We start from the raw sequence: 22,579 nt of genomic DNA on the forward strand, positions 1-22,579 counted from the left end.
CATCATTAAGAAGAAGAAAAAATAGGTGCAAGCTAGGTACTCAATTTAGTATAAGGTTATTTTTTCCCCTGATTAAGGAAAAAATTCTACTTGCCCACATCCAGAGAAAAAAAGCGACTGAATATTACTTTGTTAATGGAGTGTTGCAGAGTTAATATAGAAATATATATATATATATATATATATCCCATATCACCTAAAGGCTTTTGCGTGATCTGCCAAGCAGGTGGGAAAGTATTTTATATAATGTATTCATATGCCACCTTTCCTCCAAATCGAGATTCAGGTAAGCCAATAGAGTTTGAGGATCGTGATGCTAACAGCCTTAAACAAAGTGTGTTCATGGGCATCTTGGGTAGGGTGGGAGTTGGGCCATTCATTATATGACAAAGGTTGGAAGGGAGTATGGAGATTGTCCAGAAGTTCTGCGCCAGTGCAGAAAATGCTGGATCAATAATGACGCCTGAACTGCTTTCTTCAGAAGGAGGTGAAGTTCTGGGGTTAATTGACAAATGAAAAACGCACTTTGTGTCTAAAGATCACACACCTGAGTTCTTAATGTTCTAATGAAAATATGCATTTACAAAAATAGCTTACTGGATAACAGCAAACCAGCCAGTGTAATAATTTGCCCGCATGCGGAAAAGAACCCAGAGATATGACTTGGTAGGTAAATTACCTCAGTACAAATCAAAAAGTTGAAATTATTAAGCATATCAAAACTTGTTGAATAAGAATCTACATAGCTTCTGCAAAGATAAATTATTATTTATTAAATTTATCAGTTTTATCTTGCCCTGGGCATCCCAAAGCAACTTACAGCCAAACAAATAGACACACCTAAACCACATAGATGCATTAAAATCAAGAGGAAAACAAAATTGCCATGGCGGGGGGGAATTTTCAAGAAGGGCTAGGCCTCCTCAAAATTCCCCTGGCAAGATACCAGATAGTGGAGCAATATTTAAGCTGCAGCCAATTTATTCTACAAAATTTATATACTGCTTGATTGTTGTTTTTAAATGCAGTTTGACTTTTTAATACTGATGCAAACCCCCTTACTAGTCTGTTGTACCGGCGAACTCTGATAATCCTTAGCGCTTACCTAACTTTTGGCCTTGCCAGACGTACTGTTTTTAGCACTTATTTCAGTGTTTTTTATTTGTTTTTTATTCTATATGTTTCCACAAGATGCTGTCATCATTCCATTGCTATGCCTGAATATCACAGTCATGAAACCACCTGGCATTTTTGAAAGGTCTGGACTGGTTCTGCGATATTTTCAAGGCGTAGAAGGTTTTTTGCACAATACTATGCATTTTGCCTTGAGTAACTTTCATTTCACAACACCCCTCCACCAGCTTTTCTTTGACAGGAGGTTAGTCATAGCCAGTGTTAGAAACTGAGACATGAAAGCTAGGAGCTAAATGACACCTTAAATCTAGGTTATGGGTGCAACAACGTAATGTCTAGGCACACTTTTTTTTTAATAACGAGTACAGAGCTGAAAATGAATGAACTGCAGCTAAAATATTGTCTTCATTTTTCACATGGTCTTGTCCTTCCCCTGCCCACTCCCCTAATATTCTTTGATAATACTTTTTATTAATTTTCAATTACCATCCAGTAATAGCCTCAATACCAAATTATAATACAGTTATTAATGCCAATCATTCAAATACCAAATTATATAATTTAGGTGCCCCCCCCAGCATGCTAGAATTGATGATTTTCTTTATTTCTGCGTTCCAAAATCTTACTAATCTCAATTACATTCCGGTCAAAATAATAATCACTTATACAACAACTGCAATATTAATAACTTCTATTTGTGTTGACACATTAAATGATTTATAGAACTACAAGTGAGGCACTCAGACTATATCCTTGTTCTTCCTGTATGTGGCAATTATTAGGCAACCCCCTAATATTCTTAAAAGGGTCTCCCGCCTTCAGAGAGTAGCTGGAAGTGAGGAGGCAGAAAAAGCTCCTCCTTTCCTTCCACTCAGCAGTTTTAATCTGAAATTTTAGGCGCAGTACGGCTCCCAGAAACCGCTCTCGCTGATGAAATTCCCAGTCACAAAACGTGCCTAGAACAATGGGAGCTGGTCATAGCTCTGGTCAAAAGAGTCAATGTCCTGCTTTCTAATTTTTGTCACAAACAGAATTTCAGGATAGCAGCTAGTTAAATGCCAAACAAGAAGAAGAACAACTAGCAACCCTGTGAAAGGACCGTTGATATCCGGTGCACCTGCTCATAACGCTGGCATTTGCTGGTCGGAGGAAGCAGGGATTGGAACTGAGTGTGAAGACAACCACAGAACTTTTCTCGGTCTGAACACATTCCATCATTGCTGTGGACACAGGAAACTGCAATGATACTCTAAAGAATAGAAACACAGTACAGTGGTACCTCTGGTTAAGTACTTAATTCGTTCCGGAGGTCCATTCTTAACCTGAAACTGTTCTTAACCTGAAGCACCACTTTAATAGGACCTCCCGCTGCCGCCGCGCCACCGGAGCCCAATTTCTGTTCTCATCCTGAAGCAAAGTTCTTAACCCGAGGTACTATTTATGGGTTAGTGGAGTCTATAACCTGAAGCATCTGTAACCTGAAGCATATATAACCTGAGGTACCACCGTAGTATAGATGACCCACTCCAAGATTTGCGACAGAAAACATCAGGGCAAACAGCAATTAAGGTAAAGGGACCCCTGACTTAAGTCCAGTCATGGATGACTCGGGGGTTGCGGTGCTCATCTCGCTTTACTGGCCGAGGGAGCCGGCGTTAGTCTGCAGACAACTTCCGGGTCATGTGGCCAGCATGATTAAGCCACTTCTGGTGAACCAGAGCAGCACACGGAAATGCCGTTTACCTTCCTGCCAGAGTGGTACCTATTTATCTACGTGCACTTTGACGTGCTTTTGAACTGCTAGGTTGGCAGGAGCAGGGACCGAACAACGGGAGCGGAGCTCACCCTGTCGTGGGGATTCGAACCACCGACCTCCTGATCGGCAAGCCCAAGGCTCAGTGGTTTAGACCACAGCGCCACACTACTACAGTGTGACAAATGGTATTCAGTGGTACCTTGGTTTAAGAACAGCTTAGTTTATGAACAACTTGGATTAAGAATGCTGCAAACCCGAAGTAGGTGTTTTGGTTTGTGGACTTTGCCTTGGAAGCAGAACATGTTCCACTTTCTGTTGAGTGTGTTCCATTTGTAAATTGAGCCCCCCGCTGCTATGGGAAAGCATGCCTTGGTTTAAGAACGCTTTAGTTTAAGAATGGACTTCTGGAACGGATTAAGTTCGTAAACCAAGGTACCACTGTATTAGAAAGCACCCCTTATATTTTATTTCTATATAAGGTAAAGTTTATTGTTTTGCCTTATCATTGGCTTGCCCTAATTTATTTGGATGTAATATTATAGACTTGTTATGTGATTGTTGCATTTGTTGAATTGGCCACACGAGGGCAGAGGAAGACTATTGCTGGTAACTCTTGGATGGTTTTTATTTCCTTGCCTCTGGAAAGCAGCAGAATGGAAATATTCACCTGACTGGCGGGAGGCTTGAAAAGGGATTATAACTAAAGGTGGGGCAGGAATAAGTCTTCTCACTGAAGGAAACAGGGCACGTTACAGGAAAAGACAGATCACTGTGTCTTCTCTGGGAGCAGATCCATATGAGCAGTGCCAGTCACCCGAAATTCATGTCCGACCAAAGTATGAAATGTGAACAGGAGCTTGTGCTAGCTCTGTAAAGGGCAGCCCAAAGATCTCACTGGTATAGAAAATATCAAGTCAAAAGCACGGCAAGTTAAAAGCAATTTATACCACTTGGTTTGCTTCTTCAAAAAAGCAAGCAGGTCTTGGTTACACAAATCCCAACAAATATAATTATCTATGTGAGGCGTTTGGTTCTGCCACTTGGACGGGCATCAATTCTTCCCCACTGTTTCAACGGCTTTCAAAGCAGCTTCTTTTTTCAGTGGCTGAAAAACTCATGGGAGGACCCCTTGAATGAATGAATTTACTTTATTCGGACACAGACCAGCATAAGCAAAACATCTAAATAAATAACGGTATGAATCTAAGCGAATAATTATTAAATAAATGGGAGCAAAAACCAACCGTAGATTAAAACATTTACACAGAATACTTGATTAAGCATAAATAATGGATGAATAAAAAATAATAATAAGAATTTAAAAAGATAAGTTAAAACAGCTATATGAGATGGGGCTTCAGTGATACAGATCTAACAATATGGGCCTTTATTTTAGGACTGATTTGTGGCATAGACCATCCTTCGACGAGTATCTGTCATGGCAGTTCAGAATCTGGTGACTGAATATGTGACTTCTGGGCTTTCGTCCTGTAGGGAGATGTTGTGTTGTTCTGAATGCCCTGGGAATTTATATAGGATGGGCTGGATAAACCTGGCTCGAATGTCTATTTAATACTGGCAGTGAAGAAGGGTATGCTCTGTTGTTTCCTGCTGCCCAGAGCCTCATGGGCATGTCCTCTCCTCATATGGTATGGAAGAGACCTTACAGTCTGGCCTCCAAAGGCTCAGCCAGTCCAGACCACATACCAGGACCCTCCCTCCTCAATTTCTGTGACTTCCACATTGCAAAAAGCATGCACTTGTGGGAATCACTGTTTACAATATCCATATCACTTGGTTGTGATTCGAGGACCCGATCCCCGCTTGGGGAATAAAGACACGTAGACACAGAATGTAAAGTTAATGGGTAAGGTAACGGCCACAACTTTATTGATTACAGCATGTGAGAAGGTATTGGCTTAGGCATTGGACCACGGAACATTAGACTCCACCCACTCGTAGAGGGGTGAGTCGGAGGAGGGGTTAACCACCAGTAGGGGGAGCCTGTTGATGCTAATCCAACTATAGGTTCTCTTCCTGATGTCACCGAGGGTCGTGCCATGGCCCCCCACCACACGGGCATCAGACAGGATCCACCACCGCCGGATTCCTTTAGCGGAATACCCAAAATTGTCGGGGAAGGTGATGGCCACACCGTGCCCCCTGAAACACCAACAACACATTCCAATGTCTAACCGCCAAATACCACGAAAGTTGTGACGGTTGTTACGAGGTAGGCGAAAGAAACCAAGAGGCCGGGCCAATTTAGCCAATTGGAAAAAAAAACTCCTACCAGGCCCCCTGGTTAAACAGGGCGACCAACCAGAGGTCCATAGCAAAGTCTCAGGAACAGCTAATCTAAAGGGAGTGGAGGGTGGGTGACTCAAAGAAAATGTGTGTGCAATGGTGGGGATGGGCTGGCGCGGCTGCGTTTGAGCAGCAAGCCACGCCCCCGCCGAGCTTCCCTATTGGGTGCCCAACCGGGGAGGGGCGTGGTGCCAGCCCTGGAGTTGAAGCAGGGGGTGGAGCGCCCCCTGCTTGACGCAGGAATCGTCTCCCGCTCACAACCCCTTCCCTCCTGGGAGGAGGAAAGGCTTTAGCATGATATTTGCCCATGTCAGCATGCAACCAGGGATTTCCTGCATTTAAGATGTGTTTTGCGAATTGCTTCGTAATTTGCTTGCTGGGACTTTCTAAGTTAGTGCCCAGTAATCTCAAGATCTGTTGTAGCTTTCTAGAGCACCTTGTCCTGTCCTTGAGGGATCTGGCACGAAACCCTTCCAGATGAATTTATTTAATTGGATCATTCAGAACAACTTTTCCCACCAACCATCATTTTGATGTTGACAATATTGGGTGAAGGCCAGTACACAATTTAGGGTCTTTCGTGGCATATACATGTAGATTCAGGCTAAATAGGTCTGTAGCAAAGAGGGGAGAGTTAACTGGATGCCACATGACCCCAGCCAGAACTTTACTGGGATTCTAATATTGTATATATAGTGGTACCTCGGTTTACGAACTTAAGGTAATTCATTCCAGAAGTCCATTCTTAAACCAAAGCATTCTTAAACCAAGGCGCACTTTCCCTACTGAGGCCTCCAGCCGCCGGTGCCCTTCCACTATTCGGCTTCCGTTCGGCTTCCGAGGCAAAGTTCTCTAACCAGAACACCTGTGGAGTTCATATACCGAATAATTTGTTAATAGGGCTGTTCGTAGACAGAGGTACCACTGTATCGAAAACATAATAAAACATTAAACATTAAAAAACTTTCCTGTACAGGGCTGCCTTCAGATAGCTTGGGGGTTGGATAACTCCATACCCTCCAAAATTTCTCCAATGAAAATAGAGACGTCCTACCATTCCCTCCTAGCAGGGGTGAGCTCCCGTTGCTCGGTCCCTGCTCCTGCCAACCTAGCAGTTCGAAAGCACGAAGTGCAAGTAGATAAATAGGTACCGCTCCGGCGGGAAGGTAAACGGTGTTTCCGTGCGCTGCTCTGGTTCTCCAGAATCATCTTAGTCATGCTGGCCACATGACCCAGAAGCTGTCTGCGGACAAACGCTGGCTCCCTCAGCCTATAGAGCAAGATGAGCACGCAACCCCAGAGTCGGTCACGACTGGACCTAGTGGTCAGGGGTCCCTTTACCTTTACCTTTACCATTCCCTCCAACATTTTTCTGATGGAAACAGGGGCATCCTATTTTTAACAACAACAATAATAATATTTGTATTCTGCCCATCTGACTGGGCTGCCCCAGCCACACTGGCCAGCTTCCAACATATATAGACACATACTAAAACAAAATTCCTTATCCAGGGCTGCCTTCAGATGTCTTCCAAAAGTTGTCTAGTTACTTATCTCCTTGGCTCGGGGGTTGCATAACTCCATACACTCCAGCATTTCTCCAGTGAAAATAGGAATGTCCCAAGGCAAAATGGGACGTTCTGGGATCAAATCAGAAACTGGAACGGCTTTGTAAATCCGGGACTGTCCCTGGAAAATGTCCTGTGCACATCAGGGCCCTTTTCATGCATTCAGCTGAAGGTATGTTGGTCAGTTTCCCAGTAGTGATGTATGGAAGTGAGAGCTGGACCATAAAGAAGGCTGATCGCCGAAGAATTGATGCTTTTGAATTATGGTGCTGGAGGAGACTCTTGAGAGTCCCATGGACTGCAAGAAGATCAAACCGATCCATTCTGAAGGAAATCAGCCCTGAGTGCTCACTGGAAGGGCAGATCCTGAAGCTGAGGCTCCAATACTTTGGCCACCTCATGAGAAGAGAAGACTCCCTGGAAAAGACCCTGATGCTGGGAAAGATTGAGGGCACTAGTAGAAGGGGACGACAGAGGACGAGATGGTTGGACAGTGTTCTCAAAGCTACGAACATGAGTTTGACCAAACTGCGGGAGGCAGTGGAAGACAGGAGTGCCTGGCGTGCTCTGGTTCATGCGGGTCACGAAGAGTCAGACACGACTAAATGACTAAACAACAACAACATTTCGTTCAGAGGTCTGGCCAGGAATAGAGTCCTGCCCCCTGCCTCAAACTCTACAATAGTCAGTGAACATGTGAGGAAACGCCTGAACAAGACTAAGAACTCATCTTTGAATCATAGAATCATAGAATCATAGAATCATAGAATCATAGAATCATAGAATCATAGAATCATAGAGTTGGAAGAGACCACAAGGGCCATCGAGTCCAACCCCCTGCCAAGCAGGAAACACCATCAGAGCACTCCTGACATATGGTTGTCAAGCCTCTGCTTAAAGACCTCCAAAGTAGGAGACTCCACCACACTCCTTGGCAGCAAATTCCACTGTCGAACAGCTCTTACTGTCAGGAAGTTCTTCCTAATGTTTAGGTGGAATCTTCTTTCTTGTAGTTTGGCTCCATTGCTCCGTGTCCGCTTCTCTGGAGCAGCAGAAAACAACCTTTCTCCCTCCTCTATGTGACATCCTTTTATATATTTGAACATGGCTATCATTTGGGATCATTTGGCAGCAATGTGTTCTGATTCTTCTCAATTCAGGTTTTATCTTCTTTCTCGTCACGTTTACATCCTTTGTTCTAGTACAAAAAAAGAAAAGACTGCTGAGATTTAAAGGCAGATCCAGAGGGGCAATGATTGCCTCTTTCGCTTACAGGTTCAAGGTGGTTAAATGATGCCGGGAAGAGAATTCAGTTATCTTGTGTGACGCGCCATTGACATCTTCATCAGGGTTCAGTTCTTGACTCTCATTGTTTTTGTGTATGATGTGCATAGAGACTGTTAATCTAGCAAATAAGAATGTATGGATGGTGTCGGTATTATTTGAAGCACTCCACAGTTTAAGATCAGGTGTGAGAAAATAGAGCTCCTTTTAATAAGTGGAAGTGACTAGAACTTTACTGACAGTGCTTCTTTCCCTGACAGTGAAATGAACAGAAAGAAACACCTTCTGAGATCCAGAAAGGAGACAGGTAATTATCTCGGAGTTAGATGTCTCCGCACTGTTTCTAAAGTAGGAGTTAAAGCACTTGCTGTAAAGAGCATTGTTGAAAGGCTACCATCACTTTTAGTTCTACACTTTTTGTTGCATATTCCAGGAAAATATCAGGTTGATGTTGCAAATGAGTCTCTTTTGTTCAGATGCAAAGAGGAGAGTTTTACACATGAAGGCTACATTCCTTAGTCTGCCTACTCCGTAGTAGTCAGGCTACAGTAAATGGGACAATTTGTGAGGAAAGGGGTTGGAGATTTTGCCACATTTCTGCACACTGCGATCTTCTCTGACACCGTGGAAAGTTGGGTCATTACTAGGGCTGGCCCATGTCTGGTTTTCAACATCACGATATATCACCAGCTAAACATCGCGATACACTGATATATCACAAGGTCTGAAATAAGGTGTGGATCTAGACACAGGAAAAACCTGCTATTAATAAGTCAGAAATTAGATCGTTATAACAAAAGAAAAAAAATATCTCTATGGAAAATCGTGTTTTGAAATTTCCTGCTCTTTGGCACCATCTGGTGTTGCATGCTTATACTGCATTCAAATCGCTGTTTCTTTACTAATGTAGCTGGATCCAAAGATGGAGCTATGTAGAGGCATTGGCTGGCTTCACGGTTTTTCTCTCATTGTTATTTATGAATAGCTCTCTCTCACTCACACACCATGATTTGCAATATATTGCCAGGTCAAAAATTATGAAACCAATATCACGATATGGACTCGAAACCAGTTTTGAACAATATATCTTGCAGCCTTAGCACACATTATGATTCATGATACATTGCCAGGTCAAAAACTATGAAACTGGTATCATGATGTAGACTTCAACCTAGTTTGGGACGATATATTGCCCAGCCCTAGTCATTACTAACATAATGGGGACTCTGGAATCTGTTAGCCTCCTTCCAAAACGCTGAACAAGGTTGGAGACAAGTGATCTGACTTTGGAAGTGTGCGCTCTGCAATTTCAGTGTGCACATATTCTCCAACCGGATTTGCATAGCACTGATTACCTGGCCCTTATCTCAGTTATAAAGAACCTCTTGCCATTTCTTGGAACAGGGCATTGCACAGTAGTAATTGGCTGGCCGTTCTGTCAGTCAGGAAACTATCTCCCGACTGAGACACAATTCTGCAGTTGACAGATTTTGAGTATAAGGTTGTGCTCTGAACGATATGCCTGTGCGCTGAGAATTTGTGCTAGGCCTGCATGCCAAATCCCTTTCCTCAAGAAAAGGTGATCATTTAACTTGTGTTGGTCGCATTGCTATAGTTACTGTGTGATATAAAAAGAGTAAGCATAGCAAATGCTCTTAAAATACACCCATTTCCCTCCCTCCATCCCTCCCAATTTACTCTTCAGTATAGCAAAGAGCAGACGTAGAAATGTTGCTGAGAATCTTCCTCCATAAACCCTGAAATCTGAAATGGAGTGTTTGCCTTTCAAGAGGTGGATTAAATTCAGAAGAGCACTGAGGATACTAATCCTGGAGGACTGCCTGCTCTTTGGGGAACCCACAATTATGCCTTAAAATGATGGATAGTTGGGATTTTAGTGTGGAAGGCGTCTGTGTGAAATTCTCCTTCACATGCCTGTCTCTGGGTTCTGCCTCCTTCACCTTTGAAAAAGCACCTGGCAACTAACTAAATAAATAAAGCCCTAGATGCTTTTTTGAAGAACCACTGTCAGTTCTTTTCTCTTATCCTATCGTTGCTCCCCTTTGAAAAACAGTTGACAAATACTGCTTTAATGTCGTCTTATTTTATCTTTCCCTTCCTGTGTGACACAAGCTGAGCTTGCCTCTGCTACACAGCCGACATTAAAGGCACAGGGACTCATCTTCCTTTGCCGGTTTCTCCAACAAGCACAGTGAAAGGTGGAGCCCGTTCCATATTGAAATACAGCTGCATTCAACTGCATTCAGATGAGGCTGAACAGTTAAATCTTAACTGTTAAATCTCAAACAATTAAATCTCAACTGCATTCAGATGAGGCTGAACAGTTAAATCTTCAGGATACAGAAGAGCAATCTAATTGGATGAAAAACAGAATCCGAGGTGGATTTGGCCAAGCATGGTTTAAGAGAGTATTCCATTTACAGGACATCAGTAAATCAAGGCCGAACTGAAAACCTGTATTGATTCTTACACAACGCCCCCCCCCCCAAAAAAAAATCAGAGCTATCATATACTGTAAATAGTAGAAATGTTTGCCTCAGAGCGTTAATGAAACAGCTTGTTTATAGCTTCTGTGCATGCTGGGCAAAATATCAGACCAGGAAAAATCTTTGGAACAAGTTTCTCATTGGTTTTTTATCATTATTTTTATTTATTTAGACAAAGTAACAGCACTGTTATGAGTGCTCTTCCCAATCCAGTGAAGGGTACGTGTGCAGATAGGGCTCTAACTTGATCAGCTTTCTTCTTCTTCTTCTTCCTCCTCCTCCTCCTCCTCCTCTTCTTCTTCTTCTTCTTCTTCTTCTTCTTCTTCTTCTTCTTCTTCTTCAACTGTGATTACTCTTAGCCGAGTAAGATTGTTTTTCATGAACATGGTTTTAACACTGTAAGTGACTGTGGAGGCCAGTTCTGGATCCACACATCCTTCCACAGTGGGGACATAGGTGTCCAGGCAGGAGTTGATCATGGGGAAGGTTTGCCAAGCGTGCCTTCCTCTTAGCACATTTCTCCCTTTCATCCTGAGTTTGAGCGTCTTCAAAGTCTATGACACCTTTGGTCAAGGCTGTTCTCCAATTGGAGCACTTGCAGGCCAGTGTTTCCCAGTTGTCGGTGTTTATACTACATTTTTTAAATATTTGCCTTTAGAGACTCTTTGAATCTCTTTTGTTGACCACCAGCATTATGCTTTCCATTTTTAAGTTAGGAATAGAGGAGTTGCTTTGGAAGATGATAACCAGGCATCCGAACAACATGGCTAGTCCAACAAAGTTAATGTTGAAGAATTGTCGCTTCAACAGTGGTGATTTTTGCTTCTTCCAGTACACTGACATTAGTTTGCCTGTCTTCCCAAGTGCTGTGTAAAAATTTTTGGAGACACCATTGATGGAATCTTTTGAGGAGTTGGAGATGGCATTTATAAGTGGTCCACGTTTCACAAGCATACAGTAAGGTTGGTAGTACAACCATGAGGAAGTAAGCCCAACTGAAATATGAGGATTATTTCTACTTCTTGGGCTCCATGATCACTGCAGATGGTGACACCAGTCACAAAATTAAAAGATGCCTGCTTCTTGGGAGAAAAGCAATGACAAACCTAGACAGAATCTTAAAAAGCAGAGACACCACCTTGCCAACAAATGTCTGTTATAGTTAAAGCTATGGTTTTCCCAGTAGTGATGTATGGAAGTGAGAGCTGGACCATAAAGAAGGCTGATCGCTGAAGAAATGATGCTTTTGCATTGTGGTGCTGGAGGAGACTCTTGAGAGTCCCATGGACTGCAAGAAGATCAAACCTCTCCATTCTGAAGGAAATCAGCCCTAAGTGCTCACTGGAAGGACAGATCCTGAAGCTGAGGCTCCAATACTTTGGCCACTTCATGAGGAAAGAAGACTCCCTGGAAAAGACCCTGATTTTGGGAAAGATGGAGGGCACAAGGAGAAGGGGACGACAGAGGACGAGATGGTTGGACAGTGTTCTCAAAGCTACCAACATGAATCTGACAAAACTGCGGGAGGCAGTGGAAGACAGGAGTGCCTGGCATGCTCTGGTCCATGGGGTCATGAAGAGTCGGACATGACTAAACAACAACAACAAGAGCACAACGGATCAGACTGCACATCAGGTTTTAATTCATGCACTTGGAATTAGATGGATCTTGTTAGGGTTTGTTTTCTGAGACCTCGTCTCCCCACCCCAACACACACATACTTAGACAACTATCAATTTCAGTGCTGGTGCAGGAGAAGCTGCCTCCACATCAGTTGCACAGTCTGGGTAGCTAAGAAATTCATATTCCTGTACTGAGCTACTATTCATAGAATCATAGAATCATAGAGTTGGAAGAGACCACAAGGGCCATCGAGTCCAACCCCCTGCCAAGCAGGAAACACCATCAGAGCACTCCTGATTATGGGAAGATTGATGTTGGAGTTGTACATGCCTCTTAAAACACAGCTATTTAAAAGGAAATATCTGACACCTCACAATTTGCAAAAGTAATATGGTATACCTAACATAATAACGCTGAGCTACCAAGATCTCAATATTTAGAAAATGCAGGTTGCTGGTGGTCTGACATAGTGAAAAGCAACACATTTTTATTAGGGTAAGTGCCAAGGTAATAAATCATTGTGGGTTATCCATCACAAGCATCATATTTTCATTTACCGTACAATAATCATAGATTTAAAAACTCAGACCTCATTATTATTATTATTATTATTGCTCACTCAGTCTGCTTAAACCTTTTCTTTGTTTCAGCAGAGTCATGCTATTTCTTTCCTTGCTCTTTCTGGGACATAAAATGAAAGCCCCAGGTGCAATATTGGCATTGTATTATTGCTTTCAGAGCATTCAGTGACTGAACTTCTAAAATATTGATTTATTTTCTGTATAACAAGCCAGTTTTCGAATGGGAAGGAAAATTAAAATTCTCTATCAAACACAATAACAGCATCCTGGGGGAAATTTCTGTGAAGGATTTCCATCCAAAGGAAATTATTCCTATTTAATTATTGGGTTACCAGCCAATGCCAAGACTTGCTGTGCCAGCAAATAAAAGCTGGCACTGTGCTGTATTGATTTCTGAACCACTGCAATGCCCAGGCCAAACGCAAGCTCAAGTAATCCAAGGGTGAAGTTAGGTGTAGTATTTAAAGACTAATCCCAGCAGGCTTTTCATTGGTCTTTTAGGACTTCACATAATGTCACAATCCTTTACTTAAAGGTCGCAACACATTAATAGTGCATGGCTCCCCCAAAGACTTCTGGGAACTGTAATCTGTTAAGGGTGCTAGGAACTGTAGTTCTGTGAAACTCTCATGATTCTTTAGGGAAACCACTTGCTTTAAATGTACAGTGTGGACGCGTCCAAAAATGCTGTTTTGTGAGGATAACTAAGAGGTATCTGCTTTTCTGCTACAGAAAGCTATCTGGACCTGCAGCCCTGCAGTAAGAGGTAAAGGTAAAGGACCCCTGGATGGTTAAGTCCAGTCAAAGGCGACTATGGGATTGCGGCGTTCATCTGGCTTTCAGACCAAGGGAGCTAGCGTTTGTCCGCAGACAGCTTTCTGGGTCATGTGGCCAGCAGGGCTAAACTGCTTCTGGCGCAACGGGACACCGTGATGGAAACCAGAGCACACTGAAACACTGTTTACCTTCCCGCCACAGCAGTATCTATTTATCTACTTGCCCTGGTGTGCTTTCAAACTGCTAGGTTGGCAGGAGCTGGGACCTTTTAACCTTTAACATCAGCAGTAACATCTAGACCACGAGAGCATTTCAGCCCTGTTCTTGAGTTTGTTTAAAATCTAAAACAGCCTATCTTGTATCCTTTCTTTGAATTTGTGCCATTTAGGTTTTTTAAACCTTTTTCTAAAGTCAATACTAGAGTTTTCACAGCTGAATCCCCAACTCTTTATTACTGTGCTTGGCTTTCTTTAAGTTTGGTTGTGTCTAAAACTTGCCATTTAGGATTCAAACCTTTTTTGTAAACTCAGGGGAGTGGTTCAGCCCTGTTCTTGAGTTTGTTTAAAATCTAAAACTGCTTATCTTGTATTCCTTTCTTTGAATGTGTGCCAACTAGGTTTTTTTTTTAAACCTTTGTGTAAAGGCAATACTAGAACTTTCACAGCTGAGTCCTCAACTCTTTATTACTGTGTTTGGCTTTCTTTAAGTTGGGCTGGATCTAAAACTTGCCCTTTAGGTTTTCACACCTTTTTTGTAAACTTAGTATTAGAAACTGTACCTTTGAGTCCTCAATCATTTATTACTGCGCTTTGCTTCACCTCGGTTGAGCTAGGATTATAATATTTCAGAATTTTTGGGAGTTTTAACCCCCTTTTTTGAATTTTGGTCATTTAAGGTTTATGATTTTTCTATTTCCTTCTGAGGAAACTGAATAGTTCAGTGAAATGAGGTTTGTAGCCGGCATCCCGTTAAGGCTTTGTACAGTTCTAGGTTTTCCTAATTTTTCCCCTTAAACTTTTTAATTTTTATTATTTAGTTTATTTCTATAAGATAATATTTCTAGTTGGTTACTTCTCATTTCAGGGATTTTCATGGTATTTCATATGTTTTGTGTAATTTATTGGTTCTGTGACTGTCTTCTTTCTACTGTGACCTTTTAACCAGGCCTTATTGACATCCAACACCCTTTTAGAAAGTGGTTCTTTTGGGGTTTTTAAAAATTGGGTTATTGTTTTTGGTTTGATTTTATATGTTGCAGCCTTGTTTGTGAACCGCCCTGAGACCTCCGTGTATAAATTGAATAACTGATGATGATGATGATTTGATTTTTATACTTGTGGGCTGGGGCATTGTTTAGGGGATTTTGTTGGGGAGTGTACTTTTGTGTGTATACATTAGTATTGTTGCTTGTTTTGATTATCTTTCAATTGTTTTTATTCTGTATTTTGTGCTTCGTATGTTGTAACTGGGTTAAACCACAGAGCCTAGGACTTGCCAATCAGAAGGTCGGCGGTTTGAATCCCCGCGACAGAGTGAGCTCCCCTTCCTCGGTCCCTGCTCCTGCCAACCTAGCAGTTCGAAAGCACATCAAAGTGCAAGTAGATAAATAGGTACCACTCCGGCGGGAAGGTAAACGGCGTTTCCGTCCACTGCTCTGGTTCGCCAGAAGCGGCTTAGTCATGCTGGCCACATGACCCAGAAGCTGTACACCGGCTCCCTCGGCCAGTAAAGTGAGATGAGCGCCGCAACCCCAGAGTAGGCCACGACTGGACCTAATGGTCAGGGGCCCCTTTACCTTTACCTTATGTTGTAACTTGGTGTTGCGAACAGCCCTGAGACCTACGGGTATAGGGCAATATACAAATTTAATAAAAACGAATGAATGAATGAATGAATAAGCGCAACCCTTTAGCTCAGGGAGGTGGCCCTCCAGATGCAGTTGAAAGCCAACTCTCAACAGTCCCAGCCAGCAGGGCAGATGGGAGTTGCAGTCCAACAATATTGGGAGGCAACTGGCACATCTTCCGTCAAGTCAATGTAATAAAATTGATCTGTTCAATGTGCTGGTGGAACATGTTGCCTCCATTGAGAGAAAAAAGGCAAACTAGCACAGCACATAGTTGTCAACCGTCCCTTATTTGGTGGGAAACTCCCTTATCCCAGCGCCGTGTCCTGTTGCTGTCCCTTATTGATGATGTCCCTTAAATTTCCTGGGTTTCAAAGGAAGCAGCTCCTCTCCCTCCCTCCCTGCCGGCCAGGGAGGAGGGAAGCTTCAATTGTGTTGCTTGGCTGCGTTGCTCACCCAATAAGGAGTCTGAGAACGAGTGGGGGGGGGGTGGAGCTTGCATGCCTTGTGCCGATCAAATCGGCCGCGTTGCCTGGGGACTTGCCTTTGCTCAGCGCTTCCCAGCGGAGAGGTGACGGTGGTTTTCCTTGCTGCATCCCCTTTGCCGGGTTGCTGCGCTGTGGGAACCACCGCTTGAGGCTTCGTTTGGCTGCTGGCTGGGCTTTCTGCCTTTGGCTTGGAGCGGCTCAGACGTTGAACATACCTGTGCTTGGAAAATCCCTTATTTGTACTGCTGATCCCTTATTTTCGAGGCTGCTGGTCCCTTATTTTCAAATCTCTAAGTTGACAGCTATGGCACAGCTTAGTCCAATTATTATGCTCACCTGGCACAGAGTACAAAGGTACATTGAGCTGCGTTTGAATAAGGAAGTTGATACGTGTCTGATCAGTCAGATGGAGCATGTAGAGGGGAGCAGAAAAATCACATGTGCTGGTTATCATTACATCCAACTCAGAAGACATTCCAGTGACTGAAGTATGGACTCAGCTACATTGGTCCAAAAACAGCCTTTTGAATTCATTATAAACATGCATTGGCAGATGGCGCTGTAGAGCAAAAATAAATCTTTGCGATTTTCCATAGCTTTTTTTCCCTTTTGTTATAATAATTTAATTTCTGACATTTACAGCATGTCCCCCCTCCCCCCGGTGTGTAGATCCACCCTGGGTATACTTTGGTGTAGTCAAGCACTACAGCTATAGCACAGGGCATGAAATTTTAGTCATTTTGGACTTAGGGAAAGCAAAATTGTTAACTGTGTGCATTCACTGGGTGTAATGTACCCTCATTCTTTGTTAGCAAGGGGAAAAGTCAACCTGGGGCACATGGAACTTATTTCCAGATGTTACAGATGCATTTGCGACGCTGGCAGAAGACCCAGCACATATCTCTTGAAATAGTATTAGGCTATTTGGAATGTTTCTCGTATTCTATATGATAGCACTGGTGAGTTGTGCAAAGCGGGTGAGGCAAGGCAACATCTGTTTTTAAAGTCATGGTCCTTGGAGAATTCTCCAAAAACACAGGTGGCTTGCAAAGAGTACACAGTGTCTATCAGGAAAGACATTTATGGGGGAAGAGATTTCAAAGAGATCCAAAGTTTCCAAGACCTGCAGAATGGCTTTGGGATAGGAAAACTGGGTATGGGGGACAACCAAAGGGAACAGCTCTTTGCCAAGCTAATGAAAAGGTTTATGACCAGACACACTGTATCTGCAAGAAAGTATACATAAGAAGACTGTGCAAGTGCAACAAGTCAGCCTATTTTAAAATAAAAATAAAAATATTTATACTTTTCAGATATATACATTTCACTGATTTTACAATCATTTTGACATTTTAAAGCTTGACTTCCTTCCCCCTCTTTCTGCGGTTCCTTAAATTTATTTTTAATTCACTTAATTTACTCATTTATTTATCTTTAAATATATACCCTTATGTAACTGCAGGTTATTACAACAATCCTGCCAGTGTTTTTAATCTGTTTACAGTTTATCTGTAAATATTCAATAAACCATTTCCACTCTCTTATAAAAAGTTTGTTATCTTGATTTCTTATTCTTCCGGTAAATCTCACAATTTCTGCATATTCTGTAAGTTTTTGTATCCATCCTTCCTTTGCTGAGACTTCTCATCAAGCCAGCCTTGACTGCATTGCTCCTTGCCAGTTTGAAGTCCATATCATGATATCGGTTTCATAATTTTTGAGCTGGCAATATTTCGCGAATCATGAAGTGTGTGTGTTTGTGTGTGCTGTGCAAAAAAATCACAATGTGGGGAATACCATGAAGCCAGCCAGTGCCTCTACATAGCTCCATCCTTATTTCAGACATATATCAATATATTGCAATGTTTAGCTGGTTATATATTGCAATGTTGAAAACCGGATTTCACTCATCTCTAACATGAAGGACATTGCTTTCGGAAATAATTCAACTTGAATAACGGTAATCACAGAACATATGCGACAAACAGAACAAATTTCTAGAGTCCCAGTTGATCAATAAATTAGGTACGTGTCAGATCATATTTATACCTTGATAATAAAGTATCAAATTGTACATGCAACCAAGACATTTGCAAGTTTATTTTCAGGCTATGAATGCTCAATGTTAATATTAGGCCGCTTATAAATGTAACATTTTTCAGAGACTATTTTGCATTGCTTACCATTTTATAGTTAACGATTTTTGATGCATTTAGGTGATGTTACAGGATGCACACCATTTGTTTTATGTTTATTGCCTACGTACATACATTTTCTATTTGTTATCTGAATCTACTGGGACCTTGCCTTCACCGTTGGGAATGTTGTCTCAATGCAGAGAATATTGGATGGTGTAGAAAGCATGATGGATCTATATCTGGAGATGTTTATGAATGATGGCTTCATGTCCATGATAAGTTCGATATTTTTAACCCAAACTGTGTGTTTTGATTAAAAAACCCTAGGTTCAACACGGTACGTTTCCGAGCACAATTCAAAGTGTTGGTGCTGACCTTTAAAGCCCTAAATGGCCTCGGCTCAGTATACCTGAAGGAGCATCTCCACCCCCATCATTCTACCCGGACACTGAGGTCCAGCGCCGAGGGCCTTCTGGCGGTTCCCTCACTGCGAGAAGTTACAGGGAACCAGGCAGGGGGCCTTCTCAGTAGTGGCGCCCGCCCTGTGGAACGCCCTCCCACCAGATGTCAAAGAGAACAACTACCAGACTTTTAGAAGACATCTGAAGGCAGCCCTGTTTAGGGAAGCTTTTAATGTTTGATGTATTACAGTATTTTAAATTTTTTTGGAAGCCGCCCAGAGTGGCTGGGGAAGCCCAGCCAGATGGGCGGGGTATAAATTAATAATAATAATAATAATAATAATAATAATAATAATAATAATAATATTATTATTATTATTATTATTATTATTATTATTATTATTATTATTATTACACAGGTGTCACTTCCTGTCAGTTCCCTTTTCTGCGACACAATTGACACATTTTTATCTCAATAAGGAAGCACTTGTTTTTCATCTACCCCTTTACCTGTAAGAAATAGATGGCAATAATTGTCAGAGAGACCTTTATTCATAACCTTTTCACTTTTGCATTCTTGTATACATTTAACCTTAAAATCCACATTTTTGTACACAGCTGAACCTGAAACCTGCACACGTTCTGGTATTTTTTTGAGCTGGGTTGTAAAATGTGGAAACCTATAAAAATGGAAGGGTCACTTCTGTTCTGATCTATATCCTTTCATCTTGGAAAGTGTGAATCAGACACTCTCATGTAAAAATGCAGGCTGAATAAAATCTGCTCACTTCTGTGGCGTAGAATATTGGGGACTGAACAAATATTGCTTTCTGCTTCAGTTAGATTTCAATATCCCATCGTAAGAATCATTGCATGATTCATCCTGGCTGTGACAGTGTGTGATGGAGAGAGGGAGGGGGGGGGAGAGAGATGAAGAGCCCCTTACCTGAAAACAGATGGAACAACAGTTCACCTATCAAACAAAGTGTTGCAGCTTTCCTTATTAAATAGCACGAGGAGGCTCTATGAATGATAATTATACTTAGTCCTCTTTCTCACTCTTCCTTGTTCTCCATAGCAACAGTAAAGAAAGCGTGACACCCTCAAAATCTGTGCCGAAAAGGGTACACACGATTATTCTCAAACCTTTGTGTGAAAGGAATATGCAATTAGCCGAAGGAAACAAAGAGAGAAGGGGGGAGAACTGTGTAGGGCTGTAAGTAAACAGGATGCTAGATTTCAGCTCACACTTTACCCTCGCTGCTAGGGATGAGCCTTTTTGAAGCCTCCTGTTGTGCAAGATGTCAGATGTTTGAAAATAACAATGACTTCCCATTGATTGGCAAACGCTGAGCAAATTTCCTGCCAGGGCACATATACAACCTTGCATAACCCCTCGTAAATAAATTGGCAGAAGTTCTCGGCAGCAGGGTGAACTTTCAGTAGCCGCGCTTCCGTGGACCGCACAAGAGGGGTCATTTGACTGAAGGCCAGGGGTCACCAGGAATGGCCTCAGGCAGAAGGCAGCTTAGCAGTCACTCCTGCGCTACTCTTCCTAACTGGTGTTAGAAACATTACACCTCAAGAGTGTCCCTCATTGCTCCCCTGACAGCTTCGGCAAGCTTGAGCCTAAAGCAGCTGTCAGTCATGGCCCCTGGTCTCTCGACGCAGCCTCCTGCAGCCAGCGCCCCATGCAGTTCTGCCTTAATTTCCTCGTTCTTCCCAGAACACCTTGCCAGAAAACCTCTGTGCACAACTTTACGCCCTCTGTGATATCACTCCCACGTTGCCCTGGCAACCTCCCCCTGGGTTACTGGTAGGGTTTTTGGCTTTTGCGATGGCCCATCATCTTCCTCTGCCCCTCTGCCTGGCAGAAATATAAGCTCAGGCTGTTAGCGTTACAAAAGTTGGGTGCCTCTCCTTCTCTCTGCCGAGCAATGGCAAGAGCCCAGGGGTTTCCAGACACTCACCCAGGGTCTGTGGTCCTTTGAAGAGCTGACACACAGTGGAGATTATCGTAGCTTTAAGAAATATGGTTTATTCACCTATTTGCACTTTCAGCCTGCATGGAGGGAGTCCAGATCTTACAGTATGGTCATTTCAAGAGGGGCTTGTACTCCGCAGCAGCCGGCCTACCCAAGATGGCTCCCAGTCCATCTTCTTGCGTCTTCTTCCGAGGAAGAAGAAGAAGAAGAAGAAGAAGAAGAAGAAGAGGAGGAGGAGGAGGAGGAGGAGGAGGAGGAGGAGGAGTTTGGATTTGATATCCCGCTTTATCACTACCCTAAGGAGTCTCAAAGCGGCCAACAATCTCCTTTCCCTTCCTCCCCCACAATAAACACTCTGTGGGGTGAGTGGGGCTGAGAGACTTCAAAGAAGTGTGACTAGCCCAAGGTCACCCAGCAGCTGCACGTGGAGGAGCGGAGATGTGAACTCAGTTCACCAGATTACGAGTCCACCGCTCTTAACCACTACACCACACTGGCTCTCTTCCTATCACCTCACACCTTGGCAACCTTCCAAACCCCTGTTCACACCACAGAGCAAGAGGGAAAGACAGCTCTCTTGCCAATGACCCTCAATGTCCTTGTATTGTTTCTTAATGGCCCAAGTTTGGCCAGATTGTTCTGCACAGGCTAGCCCAGGAATTCCTCTGCAGCTTGTATTTCTCCCTTCACATCCCAAATAATAAAAAAGTGCCATTTATTAATTTCTAGATTTTTGGGGTCCCCCGCTGATTAAACCCCAATACCCAAGAATCTAGAGGAAGAAATCTGGCACTTGGGGATCTCTGCTCCCCCACTAACCCATAATACTGGAATGGATGCTACTGATGCCCTGCTAAGCCACAAAGGGATCTTCCTAAGCCTGTTGTCTCCCAACCCTTCAGTGCAGCTGCCAGGGCTCCCTTGTTTTTCCTGCCTAGGTCTTGGGGCCTCAAGAACCACAGCCACTGGCTCAACTTCTTCCACTCCTGCCAAGCCTTATGGGGTTGTGTCCTCACTTTCAAGGCAACTGAGCAAGCATGTCTTACCATGCAATTCAGTCATGGATCTGCTGCCATTGTCCTTTCAGTGGCAGCTCAGCCAGCCACATCATTCTGTCCTCTTCCTCTCTGGAAGAGAGATCTGAAGTTTACAGCATGCTGTTCTTTGAAGGAGAATGTTATGTATTGAAGTTCTCACCCTGGCCACCAGGAGTATCATGTATATGGTTTTCACTCAGGTCCACGTCAGTTACTTTAGGTGGGAAACCCTGGGTTGTTGTTACAATGTTGACAGCCGGCTGGCAATAAAAGCAGGCCGGCTGAGCTGTTTGCTGTTCAGTTCAGTTCCAGCTTACTATAAAGAACCACTTGGAGAAATCTCTGCGTCGTCTGCTTTGTCAACCCACTACTTAATAGAGAACTATTTGAAAATGATTTACGGATGGTATTTAACTCCACGTTGGCTTGCTAAGAAGTATAAGACTGGGTCAGATAAGTGCTGGAGATGCAATGAGGTTGGGGGTAAGTTCTTTCATATGTGGTGGACCTGTCAAAAGGGTAAAAGAGTATTGGGAAATAATTCATAATGAATTGAAGAAAATGTTTAAAAGGACTTTCCCATAAAAAATCGGAGTCATTTTTGTTGGGGATAATTCAGATGGAAATTCCCAGGTGTCAAAAAAGGTTATTTATGTATGCCATTACTGTGGCCTGTGTTTTGTTAGCCCCCAAATGGAAAAGGAGCGAGGTCCCAACCAAAGAGGAACGGCAACTTAAGTTGACAGAATATGCACAACATGCAGACTTAACATATAGAATAAGAGACTAAGAAGAACATATGTTTAAAGAAGACTGGAAATCGTTTATTGAATATATGGAAAATAATTGTGTACAGCTGAAAATGCTGGCAGCATTAAGATAAATTCAACAGTATAAACAAGTTTTGATGGAAATAATAATTGAATACTGAACAGTTTAGTCTATGTAAAATATGCAGGGATTTATGATATGTAAAATGGAAAGAAAAGAAGGGAAGTCATTGACATTTTTAGGTTGTTTAAATGAAAGTTTTAAATTGTAAAACAGAAAATTTAATAAAAATTACACACACACACCCCCCACACACCATGCTGTCTTCTTGCTTTGCTGGGACAAATAAATGACTATCCCACATGTAGACTTGTTC

Source organism: Podarcis bocagei (genome assembly GCF_964188305.1).
Source record: "Podarcis bocagei genome assembly, chromosome: 11".
Lineage (NCBI taxonomy): Eukaryota > Metazoa > Chordata > Lepidosauria > Squamata > Lacertidae > Podarcis > Podarcis bocagei.